The sequence below is a fragment of the Schistocerca nitens genome, chromosome 5, assembly GCF_023898315.1.
Source record: "Schistocerca nitens isolate TAMUIC-IGC-003100 chromosome 5, iqSchNite1.1, whole genome shotgun sequence".
NCBI lineage: Eukaryota > Metazoa > Arthropoda > Insecta > Orthoptera > Acrididae > Schistocerca > Schistocerca nitens.
In genome coordinates, this window is record NC_064618.1 from 470,604,174 (window position 1) to 470,616,652 (window position 12,479).

Genomic DNA, 12,479 nt, shown 5'->3' on the forward strand with positions numbered 1-12,479 from the left:
GCTATTATCTACACAACTGAAATAGAAATAATGATTATTGAAAACAATATGTACTCTTGAAGCTTGTCGAGAAGGTTGGACCTTCACTGTTAGTGAAACCACATCCCATATGCCCCCCCCCCCCCCCCCGCTTTTCGATCTTGTCTCCCTCTCCCTCTCCCTCCCTCCTTTTCCCCATTCAAATTGCACATGAAATTTCTAGCTGCTTTAGGCGCAGTATTGCATGAATGCATTAAGAACCTGTAAAATTCTTTGATACATTCACAAAAATAAGAATCTGATGCCATACTAAAGTACTTTGTGTTAGTCCATGTGCTGTGGTATGTGTTGTTCCTACAAATGTCTAATTGTAATCCTCTCTTCTTCTTTATGAACTTTACTTGACCATTGCAGCCTTACCATTCCAGCAACCATAATATGATAAAATTTACTTCTGTAGGTTTTCGTTTATGTTATTCGTATACAATCATATTGTTAAAATTGCATACTTAACAATCTTTTCACAGTATTAGCTGTGATGTACAGTGGGGACTATGTGCTCCTTGAGGCCATTTCAATAACTGTGGAGCCCCAAGAGGAAACCTAAAAAGTGGTCATTAATGGGCCGTCAGTGAAGATATTGCTGTTTTGTAGTATGTGGGGTTGGTTCCCCAAAGGCTAAGGAAAGAAAACTCTGATTAAAAATTACCCCTCTGCTGAAAGAGATAGGGTTGACAACCCACTATGGAAAACTAACTCAACTCATGACACATCAATAAAGAAAGCTGGACTGGTCAATGGAGACAAACATGGGAAGGGAAAGGACAATGATAATGAACAATAAAATCATACAAGGAAGAGTAGAAATATAATTCATGATTCAGATTTATGTATTGGAACCTGGAATATGAGGTTTCTGCATTGCCCAGAATGCCTGGGGATGCTACTAGATCAAAAAAGGTGACTGGAATGAAATATTAGGGCTCTGCTAAAAGTAAGGTGGACCAATAGTGGACTCTAGAAAAGTGAGCAGCTAGCATATTGTACAGCTGTATGGGAGAAGCATAAGCTCTGAACAGTATTTGTATTTGTGGTACACCACCAGTTTAAGTATCTTGTGATGGGGCTCATACTTATTAGTTCAAGACTCTCACAGGATTAAGGGGAAATATTTCAATTATTCCACAATCAATGCATATGCACCAACCAGAGAAGCTGAGAAAGAAGTAAGAACTCCTGTAAAAAACAAATGATGGCTGCCCAGGCCACGATGTAAAAATAGTTTCCGGTAACCTAAATTCTCAGATAGGAAGAGAACAGGTATTTAAACCAATAACTAGACCCCACAGCAAACACACCACAAACAGTAATAACTGAACAAGGCTCATCTTATTTGCGATGTCATGAAACATGGCTGTGGGCTCCTCATTGTTCCCACACAAAGATTACTCACAAGGGACCATATAAATTATCAAACAGGAATATTTGTAACCTGATTGATCATGCGTTGATTGATGCGACCCACGAGCCAGATCTCATGGGTGCAAGGAGTTTCAGACACACAAATCTAGATTCAGACCACTTTTCGATATGGGCACTAAGGAACCTGAAGCAACAAACATAAATATAATAGCTCTAGAACCACCAAAAAGATAGCAATACCAGTACAAGATACCACAGATTCTTGAAAAGGCAGAAGAGTGCAGTAATATTGAATATCAATGGGAAATCATAAAGAATGCAGTGAAGATGTCAACAATTGAAACACTGCAAACTGAGGCATGATGCTTAAGATTTTATGGTTTGATATTAAGTATTAGATAGCAACAGAGGAAAAGAACAATGCATAGGGAAAATCTGTACAATGAAATTGTGCAAGAGAAGTGATGGAAGTTTATTAAAAAGAAAAAAGGAATGCTGAAAAGAGGTTCAGTCAACATAAAAGAAAGAGTCGTTGAAATCATAAATAAAGGAACTGGAGCTTCTGTGAACCAAGAATGAGAACAGGAACATTTATGGGAATGTATATGCTGCCCAGAAACACCTAGTAGAAAAAACTAGCTTGATAATGGCTGAAACAGAGAAAATCATCAGTGAGGGGAAATGACATTTTGGTAAACCCCTCAATGCCATAATGATACCAAGAGACTTTACTGACTCACAAGGAATAAATTACCTAGACAAAAATCATGTCTCTTCAACTCTGGAAAAGGTGACAATTGCTTGGAAGAAATTTAAGAACAATAAGTTGCTAACAACAGATACTATGCAGTGAAATGCTGAAGCAAGCTGGCAGCCAGTCAGAACATATTCTCCTAAAGCTAATTGCTTCAGTATGAGATGAGGAGAAATTGCTCCAGCAGAACTATGTGCCCTATATACAAGAAAGGAAGTATATTGTAGTATGACAACCCTCAAGGAATTACTCTATTAAACTTGGAGTATTACGTATCCTCTGACACACTCTTCAACCATCTCCTTCCAAATGTTCAGAGGGAGACTGGCTCATATTGTTGTGGATTTCTCCCAGAGAAGTCAACTATAGATTATCTTCACCTTATGACAAATTTTAGGAAGGAAAATTGAATTTGGGATCGGCTTGCATCACCTCTTCACTGTCTAAAAAGCAATATATGAAAGCATAGACAGAGAGTAACTGTATCATGTTTTGACTGAATTGGGAACTGAAAAATCATTAAAGCTTATTAGAATGACAATCAAAAATGTGTAAAATAATATAAGAATGGGAGGAATAATGACTGACACACTGGATATAGGAGATGATGTGAGGCAAGCAGGTGCACTGGTGTGTCTCCTATTCGATGTTGCATTGGAGAAGGGTATGAGGGATGCAAACCTGATGAGCATGGGGAATGAACTTTTGTAAATTAGTGCAGGCACTCGCTTGTGTCCATGATGTAGATGTAGTTACAGGAACTTGGAAAGCAATTGAGGAGATATTCATGGTGCTTGAGCAGGTAAATAGGAATAAGGGATTGAATTTTAACCAACAGAAAACAACATATAGGGCTGCTGGGAAAACATGTAAGAAGAGCATGCCACCCTCAATAACATTGGGTAATTAGACTTTTGAGAAAGTTGAGTCAGTTAAATGTCAATGATTGACAGCCACATACTCAAATGACACATCCTATGAAGTTAAACAGTGATCCATAGCTGTCAACAGACACATTCACACACATACAACCACACAGACACCCAAATGTACACACGGTGATGACAAGACTGATTATTCATACCTGGTTACTGAAAGCAGTTGTCTGAGCTCATGGAGATGGGAAAGTGGTAGGGAAGGATGCCAGAAAGGGGTAACAGAAAAGAAGCAGGTCATTGGACAGATATCTCTGCACCTGCACATGAAGACAAAAAAAGTACAGAGGACAGAGCAGAAAGAGATATAGGAAGAGGGAGAGGAGGGAAAATGGAGGGGGAAGAAGAGAGAAAGGTGAAGATCAAGAGGGAGTAAGGGAGGGGGGAGAGAGAAGGGAGAAGCATTACAAAGTGGAGGGGGAGGAGAGGTCAAGGGGTGGGGGGGGGAGAGAGAGAGAGAGAGAGAGAGAGAGAGAGAGAGAGAGAGAGAGAGAGAGAGAGAGAGCGCACCTACATATGGGGGGGGGGGGGGGGATAATTTGTGAGAGAAGGCGGTGCACAATATGGATGGAGAAGGAGTGATGCGGAGAGAAGAGAGAAGGGAAACAGTAAGGTGCGGCAGTAGGAACAGGTTATTGGAGGTTCAGGGCAGTGGGATTGTGAGAGTGGTAGAGAGACAGTTCCTATCTGAATAGTTCTGAGAAACTTGTGCTCGGAGTGAATATCAAACGGCCCATGTAGTGAAGCAGCTATTGAGGTCATTTGTGTTGTGGTGCGCAGCATGTGCAGCTGGATGGTCAGCGTTTGCTTTTTGTCGCAGTTTGGCTGTAGTCGGCCCAGGTGTGAGACCTGTCCCATACACCCACCCACCATTTCCTACCACAGTCTCCAGTCACAAGCATTTCGTACCCATAAAGGCAGGGCCACATGTGGAAGCAACCATATTATACATCAGTTACACTGCAATTATTGTTCAGCATTACGCATAGGCATGACAAGTAACCAGTTGTCTACTCACATGGCCAAACTGTGGCAAACTGCAAACTTGAACATCCAGTTGTTGAACATGCTGTACATCACAGCACAAATGTCCTCAACAGTTGCTTCACTATGTGAGCCATTTGGATACTCTCTTCCAGCACATGTCTCTCTGAACTATCCAAATAGGAATTGTCTTTTCACCACATCCTTCACCCTCACAATCCCCCTGGCCTAAACTTCTGCTGACCTGTTCCTACTTCTTGTGCTCTTCTCTACCCCTTCTCCACTTCCGTCGGGTCAAGCAACTGCTTTCAGTAACTGAGTGTCAATAACCAATCTTGCTGTGCCCATGGGAGTGTATATGTGCCTGTTTCATTGTGTGTGCTTCTGCTAGAAAATGGGAGTGCGCAGAAAGTAGCGTGAAAGCTGTTTTCTGTTTGTGGTCCATGCATTGATCCGCTATAAGTGAGTGGTTGCATTTCTCTTATTTTATGCGTTACACTTATAAGACCAGTGCTTACTTATGCCCTGGAAACTTGTCCATTAACATAAAATATACTTAAATGCTACATACCTTTGAGAAAGATATGTTTTGCAAAATCATTGGCCCAACGTGAAAAAGAGAAAGATGGAGTAGGAGGTATAATCTTGAGCTGTACACTGTATATAAAGATACACTTATTAAAAGAAAATGAAATTAGCCAAAAGAAAATGAAATTAGCCAAATTGAGATGGCTGTGACAAATGGCATGGATGAGTGATAAAGGGATTAGCCAAAAGAAAATTAAGTGGCAATCCAGATGGTCAACTAGGTCGAAGTCAACCAAGAACCAGATAGAAAGATGGAGTCATGAGAGACCAACAGAAAATGGGCTGGAAATAAACTATGGTTTTATGTTCGTAACCACAAACAGAACAACTTACTGACACACCACCTGCAATACGCAATGTTTTTATTATGCCATTGAATGTAGAACATGATTAACAAGAAAGTAGGAGACAGTGCTTGATGACAAGAAAATATGAATAATTACGTGACTACAAGAAAGAGAGTCAACACTGTATCCACCAATGGGAAGTTCACTCACAGTCTAAATTTCATCACCAAAATAGGAAATGTCTCACAACATCAACAGATGCTGAGCCCCACGAGGCAGTGGTCAGTGGTAAGCAGTATCTGCACCTGCTGACAGCTGAGCAGTTCGAAGGATGCTGGGCAGGTGGTGTCCAGCGAGATTGTGGTTGGTGGTTGAACATTGGCTGCATAATGATAGTGTAACGTGGCAGGACCGAATGGGAGCGGTCTGCGAAGAAACAAGATGTACAAATGGGAATGGAAGGACAAGCATGACGACAGACAACTGAGCAAGACTAAAAGATGAATAACAAAGTATTAAGCTACGGGGTCACAAGATATAACCTCATGAAACCAAAACAATGTCCACTTGCAAACAGGAAGTCAACACATGCAATGAAACACGATGTCTGTAAGTGAAATATCAGCCGACTCAACGCAAATAACAGAGTGCCTCACTGCGTAAGAGGCAGCCGCCTAAAAACATGACAGGGTATGTCGCTATTGGCCGCTGGGACCATGTGCTCCACAGTGGCGCCCTCATGTTAGACTCGGGGCCAGGAGCGTGCGCAGCCATGGCTAACGGCGTGACTGCTGCAGAGACCTTTAGTGGTCATCGAGCTCCATGCCGTTTGGCGCAGATTCGAAACCCATTGCACTTGGCACCAGACTGACAGCTTGGCTGCTTATGTAGATGGCTTGTATCCAGGACAGGAGCTCAGCGGGAACTCTCCTGGTTGTACAGTGGTGGGCTGCTTATATGCACAGCTGGCAGAAGTTTCCATGAGACACTTGCATGGTACAGAAACATTTTCTTTGACCACGGTGTTGTCTGGGGTGATGCTGACACAACTATATTGTGTGGAGTTTTCTGCAAGTCTGCCAGTAAATATAATTATGTTTACTGACAGTGGATGTGGAGGCTCTAGTCTTTGGCGAGACATTGACGGTAGGCTGAATATGTTATGGTACTGTTGAATTTCCAAGAGGTATCTCTATTGCCATAGGGGAGGGATCACAAAGTCATCTCCAGGAAGCAAGGTGAGTGTGTGTCCCAAAGATGAGGTATGTGGAGTGGCACTGGAGTCTGGGACCGCCAGAGTGCCGCAGAATGACAAGGCCAGAGAGGTGTCGGCAGATATCTGCATTGTGAAGGCTGGCGCCAGATGTGGCTGAGCTGGCAATGGAGGTGGTCAGGTGAGTGGTGTTGGTGGCTGGGCCTGCAGCAGAGGTGTTGGGGGAGGCGACCATTGGGAAACTGTGGTGAAGGCACAGTGGGGGTGCAGAGCAACACCCTCTTTGGGGAGGCCAGATGTATCTACCCCCTGAATGGAAGGTGTAGTGTTGGGTGCAGCCAGAGGAGACATGTCTGGCAGCTGGTGGAGAGGTAGACTACGTAGGTGCATTTCCAGACGTAGACCAGTGGATTGCAGTTGGCGCCACACAGCACAGGCAAATGAGATGTTAGATGTCACATGCAGAAACACCAGGTGGTGATAGTCCTCGGTGTCCAGCTGAGCAGGTTGTGATGCCCTCCCAAGGTAGGCCAGCTATGCCTGCCCCTTGAAGTGGGAGATGTGGCATTCGGAGGGCAGACAGCTGGGAGGCAGAAGAGGACAGATGTACCAAAAATTTGAACTGGAGGTGGTCCGGAGCAATGCCACCCTTGGGGAGGGTCCAGCCACAGCTGTGTCATATGGACGGGAGTGTCAGTTGTGATGGGAAGAGGGTGACTGTCAGATGGCAGAGGGACCACAATGCTGGTGGTAGTGTGAACTTGAGGACAGTGGTGCCTCCGAGGTGTTGGGTGTCAGCAACTGGGCAGCACGGCGTGATCCAAGGCAGATGCCGGTGGGGAGACACAAGGCGTTCAGCTTGGAGCCAGCTGCCAGTGAGAGCTCTGCGAGGACTGCTGTGGGATTGGCCGCTATGTGCCTAAACAGAATGGAAAGAGATATTGCTGTGATTGGGTGCACAGTTTGAATGGCAGTGATTGAGGAGAAGGTGTAGAAAAACTGAGAAGTGTAAGGGAACACAGGAGATAGATAGGGGGATTAGTAACTGATTGGGTGCCAATGATCTGGGGAAGAAAAAAGTGTGCAAGGGTGAGCATGGATATGCGCATCACTATGCATTGGAGTGATGTCGTCGGTGGTGTTGGAGCATTTTGGTGGGTATTGGGATGTGTTGGTGAATATTGGAGTGCAGTTGTTAGTGTTGAGGGACAGTGGCACATAGTCGAGTGTGTTGGAGTGCAGTGGTGCACAATGGTGCACCTTGGAGCTTGGGTGGTGCATGTTGGAGCCCAGAGGAAAACAGTGGTGTGGACCAGCATGTGTTGGAGAGTGCTAAGGGAAGCAAGGATAAAATGTGGTGCACTTTGTGTGTGATGACATATGTTGGTGTGCACTGGAGTGAGTGGAAGTAAAAAAAGAACAAAGATAAACCCACAATGGAGTGTGGGAAAAGTGCAAAGACAGCCACAGAAGGCAGGAGGAAAAAGGGAGGCCATAGGACAGGTTGATAGTATGACGATGTTGATGGGTAGGGTAGGACCAGTGGTTGATGAAGCTGGTGCCAGAAGTGGCGGCGGCATGGCGGTTAAGTAGCAGTTGCACAGTAGCAACATGGTGGCTCTTGGTGCATGTGGAACTAGAACCATGAGGCTGTGGTTGGTGGCAGGTAGTGACTGCTCAGGACAACTTAAAGAGCATGCTGCAAGTAGAGTCCTTTGAGGCTAAGTCAGCTTGGCTGCCCATGCAAACACCTGGTATCCAGGATGGGTATTTGACGGGATCTCTGCTGGCTTTGTGTTGGACAGCCAGTTATAAGCATGCCTGGAAGAAGAGTACACAATCAGTTTCCAAGTGGCATGTGCTTGGTGTAGGAAAATAGCTCCGTGATTGTGCCATCACCTGAAGTGATGCTTACACTGCTGTATTGTGTGTAAGTCTGCCAGGAAATATGCTTATGTTTACAGACGATGGATGTGGAGTCTCTAGTGTTAATTAGTGGCAATTATGTTGTGGTGAGAGTTACCAGCATGTGACTGTGTTGTGGTACATCCAAATTTCTGAAGAATACTGCTATGGTGTACAACATATATAGCTGAAGAAGCAGAAGAATTTGCTCCAGTACTTTGTATACTGTATCTGCAGAGTTGAAAACTGTAGTGCAGCAAATGTTAGGTATTATGGATTCTGTATTCCCGCTATTCCCTTCTGTTGTCGATTTATGTTTCTATATTCAAACAATAGAAGATTCAGAATGGAATAACATTATTAATTAGGACAGATTGCTACTCACCACACGGAGGAGGCATTTAGCAGTTGGTCACACAAGAGAGGGCACTGCTGGATCCACATATATACCACTGCTCTGCAACTTTTGTCACTTTCTGCAGATACATTTTTCTACATATTCTCTAAGTTTTGATTCATTCAGGCAGTTCTTTAAATTTTTTAACAAACACGGGTGTGTTATGCCATAGGACATCAATGACTAAAAGTTTACAAAATATGTAAACTTATACATTTATAGAATGCGAAATTAACTAAACCTAAACAATTCAGCTACTATATGATGTTTCTATTTCAAATTTCTGTAACTAAGCACACATAAGAACTTACAATTTTCTGTCCTGTTTGTTATTGTATTGTATGTTAACCGGGGACCTAGAAACGATGGAGAGGCTCCGTCCCCTCCGCAGCCGCAGTGGTCCACATCCCCATGACGACTACCACAGTCCACTTCACCCCTCCACCGTCCCACACCGAACCCAGCGTTATTGTGCAGTTCGGCCCCTGGTGGACCCCCCATGGAATGTCTCACACCAGACGAGTGTAACCCCTATGTTTGCGTGGTAGAGTAATGGTGGTGTACGCGTATGGGGAGAACTTGTTTGCGTAGCAATCGCCGACATAGTGTAGCTGAGGCAGAATAAGGGGAACCAGCCTGCATTCGCCGAGGCAGATGAAAAACTGCCTGAAAACCATCCACAGACTGGCCAGTCCACTGGACCTTGACACAAATCCGCTGGGCGGATTTGTGCCGGAGACCAGGCGCTCCTTCCCGCCCGGAAAGCCGTGCGTTAGACCGCACGGCCAACCAGGTGGGCCTGTTTGTTATTACTTACTGGCACACTTTGTTCTTCAGAGAAGGTAACATTTAACAGTAAAAAACAGGATGAACAGTATTATTCTCTCCTCCCTCCCTCCCTCCCTCCCTCCCTCCCTCCCTCCTCCTCATCTCCTGCCCAACTGCAACTGGCCCATCTGTGTAAAACCATTCAGTAATTTTCATAACAGCACTTTCTCTCTTGATTTGTTCAATGTGATAATAATGCTAACATCAATTATTGTCAAACATGAACGCAGAGCAACAACAATGCATGATTGACTCTTGTAGAATTCTCATTTTATTTTCTCGCCATGAGGACGTTATTACACACCACTGTGAATTATATGCACAGCATTGTGTAACTCTCTGTATCCTATTTCTTAAATGTGAACTAATCCAGGCATATTCAGATTTGTGTTTTCCATGAAACCTTAAGTTTTGTAGCATCGTGCTTATGGATATTTCAGGGTAGAACAAACCAACAAAACTTGTAACTGGACTATTTTTGCACAGACTATAAGAAGGGGGAATAAATGGTTTTTGGAGATGTACTAACAGTGTGTGTTCCTTGACAGATCACTTACTTGCTGATCTGCTGTCCATGGACTGCACTGTCCTCTCCTACAAAAGGTGTCTTGTTGTCTAGTAATCAGTTAAACAAAAGAACAATAACACAGAAGCTACAGCCAACTGAAAGTCATTGGATTCTGGTAATGTAGTTGTATACTATTGTTGTTGAGAGGTAGCCCTGTCACATTGTCTTCCTTAAGATATCACCCACATGACAGAAAATGGGGATCAAACAATAAAGCTTACCTCATTATGACTGTGGATTTGCAGTGGTGCAGATGTCACAATAGCTCAGTCACAACTCAGTAGTTGCTGTGCACTTCCTAGCACAAATCATGAAGGATAGATCATGGATGGCTAATCACAAGGCTGGTCCCAAAGTGTTGGAGAACAACATTTGCAACAAAATGGCGGAAACTGCCATGCAATGACTCTCGCACTCTAGACTTGTTCAGAATCTGCAGCTTGAATGGCCTGGATAGTGACTAGTTGTAAACTTGGGTGCTGCACCTTGGTGTGACTCCACCGTGAATGACTAGGCTCCCACGACCAACGTGATGGGGTGGAAACACAAGTATTGTTGCAGCCTCACTTCGGCAGTTCATAGTGTCTTTGCCTTTCAGTTTGGGACACGTGTTTGGGGGCTAATCCTCCGAATGAGCGAGGAACTGTTATGCCTCTGGCACTGTATGGTTTTAAGTTAAGTTTGAGATGTTGGCCATGGAAGTTTACTGGACTAAACAATCTTGGGAATTTTCGTATTAATTAAAATGTAGATGTCAAAATTATGCCACCCTCTCCAACCATTGGTCCTTTATGTAGGCAACATATGAGTGGTGTCAGCTGTCCTGGGAAAATTTATTTAATAGTATAAAAAGGGTAATTAATTATTAAACAATGGAAAATCCAGGATGGAATGAAACAATATTATGAGAAGGAAAGTTGCTACTCACCATATAGTGGAGATGCTGTGTTGCAGATAGGCACAACAAAAAGACTCTCACAATTAAAGTTTTTGGCCATTGGCCTTAGCCAATAAGACACACACACACACACACACACACACACACACACACACCTGTGTGTGTAGGTGGAATGACGGCAGTTTAGTGCCGGAATGGGAACAGGGAAGGGGATGGATGGGAGAGGACAGTGACTAATGAAGGTTGAGGCCAGGAGTGTTACAGGAATGTAGGATGTACTGCAGGGAAAGTTCCCTCCTGCACACTTCAAATAAGCTAGTGTTGGTGGGAAGGATCCATAGGCACAGGCTGTGAAGCAGTCATTGAAATGAAGGATATTATGTTTGGCAACGTGTTCAGCAACAGGGTGGTCCACTTGTTTCTTGGCCACAGTTTGTCGGTGGCCATTCATGTGGACAGACAGCTTGTTCGTTGTCGTGCCTACATAGCACAGGGGTTGCAGCCTAGCCTGTAGACCACATGACTGGTTTCACATGTAGCCCTGCCTTTGTTGGGATAGGTGATGTTAGTGAACAGACTGGAATAGGTGGTAGTGGGAGAATGTATGGGACAGGTCTTGCATCTAGGTCTATTACGGGGGTATGAACCATGAGCCAAGGAGCAATGGTTGTGTAAGGATGGATGAGTATATTGTGTTGGTTTGGTGGACAGTGGAATACTATTGTGGGAGAGGTGGGAAGGTTAGTGGGCAGAGGACATTTCTCATTTCAGGGCACAATGAGAGGTAATCGAAACCCTGGCAGAGAAAGTAATTCAGTTGCCCCAGTAATGGGCGGTACTTAGTTATGAGGGAAATGCTTCTCTGTGGCCGGACAGTGGGACTTTGGGAAGTGGTGGGAGACTGGAAAGATAAGGCACAGGAGATTTGTTTTTGTACGAGGTTGGGAGGATAATTATGGTCAGTGAAGGCTTCATTGAGGCCCTCGGTATATTTCGAGAGAGATTGCTCATCACTGCAGATGCGATGTCCATGGGTGGCTAGGCTGTACTGAAGGGACTTCTTGGTATGGAACAGGTGGCAGCTGTCGAAGTGGAGGTATTGATGGTGAGTAGTAGGTTTGATATGGACGGAGATACTGGTGTAGCCATCTTTGGGATGGATGTCAACATCTAGGAAGACTGCTTGTTGGGTTGAGTGTGTTGACCATTTAAAGAGCAGTGCAGCCAGCTGATATTCTATTAATAAATTGTAAAGTTCATTCTTCTGTTGTTTGGACAGTTCAGTGGATTCACTAGCTTTGATGTTTAATTCATTCTGATTGGGAATTAGGTCTTTATAGTCATCATCATTAACACTTTCAAACTCTGTCATGTCTCTTGTCTGACTGTACCATTGTCTTTTAGTCCATTGTCATACTGTATTTGATGCACGCTAAACTTTGCCTTCTCTTTACTTCTTAACAAATTTACTGTCACCTGTTGCTGACTTACTACTAGAGTACAGGTTCCACACTCAATATCAATTTTAGCTTTCATCTGTCTCAAGTATTCCATGCCCAGGAGACATGGCATTGATAGGTTTTTAACAATGTGAAAAATGCATGTTACTGAAATAGATTCTATCTCGATTTGAAGCTGAGTTTGAAGATTTATGCATTGTGTTAGTGGACCAATTGCTCCTGAAACGGTGCAACCTTGAATTGGAAGCGATAAAACTTTGC

The 12,479-nt window shown here is 43.9% G+C and overlaps 1 protein-coding gene across 3 annotated transcripts in view; it reads left to right on the plus strand.

The window, feature by feature from the left end:
* Nucleotides 1-12,479, plus strand: part of LOC126259155 (TGF-beta receptor type-1) — a 197,749-nt gene that overhangs the window by 130,571 nt on the left and 54,699 nt on the right. The gene's annotated exons all lie outside the window — the stretch shown is intronic.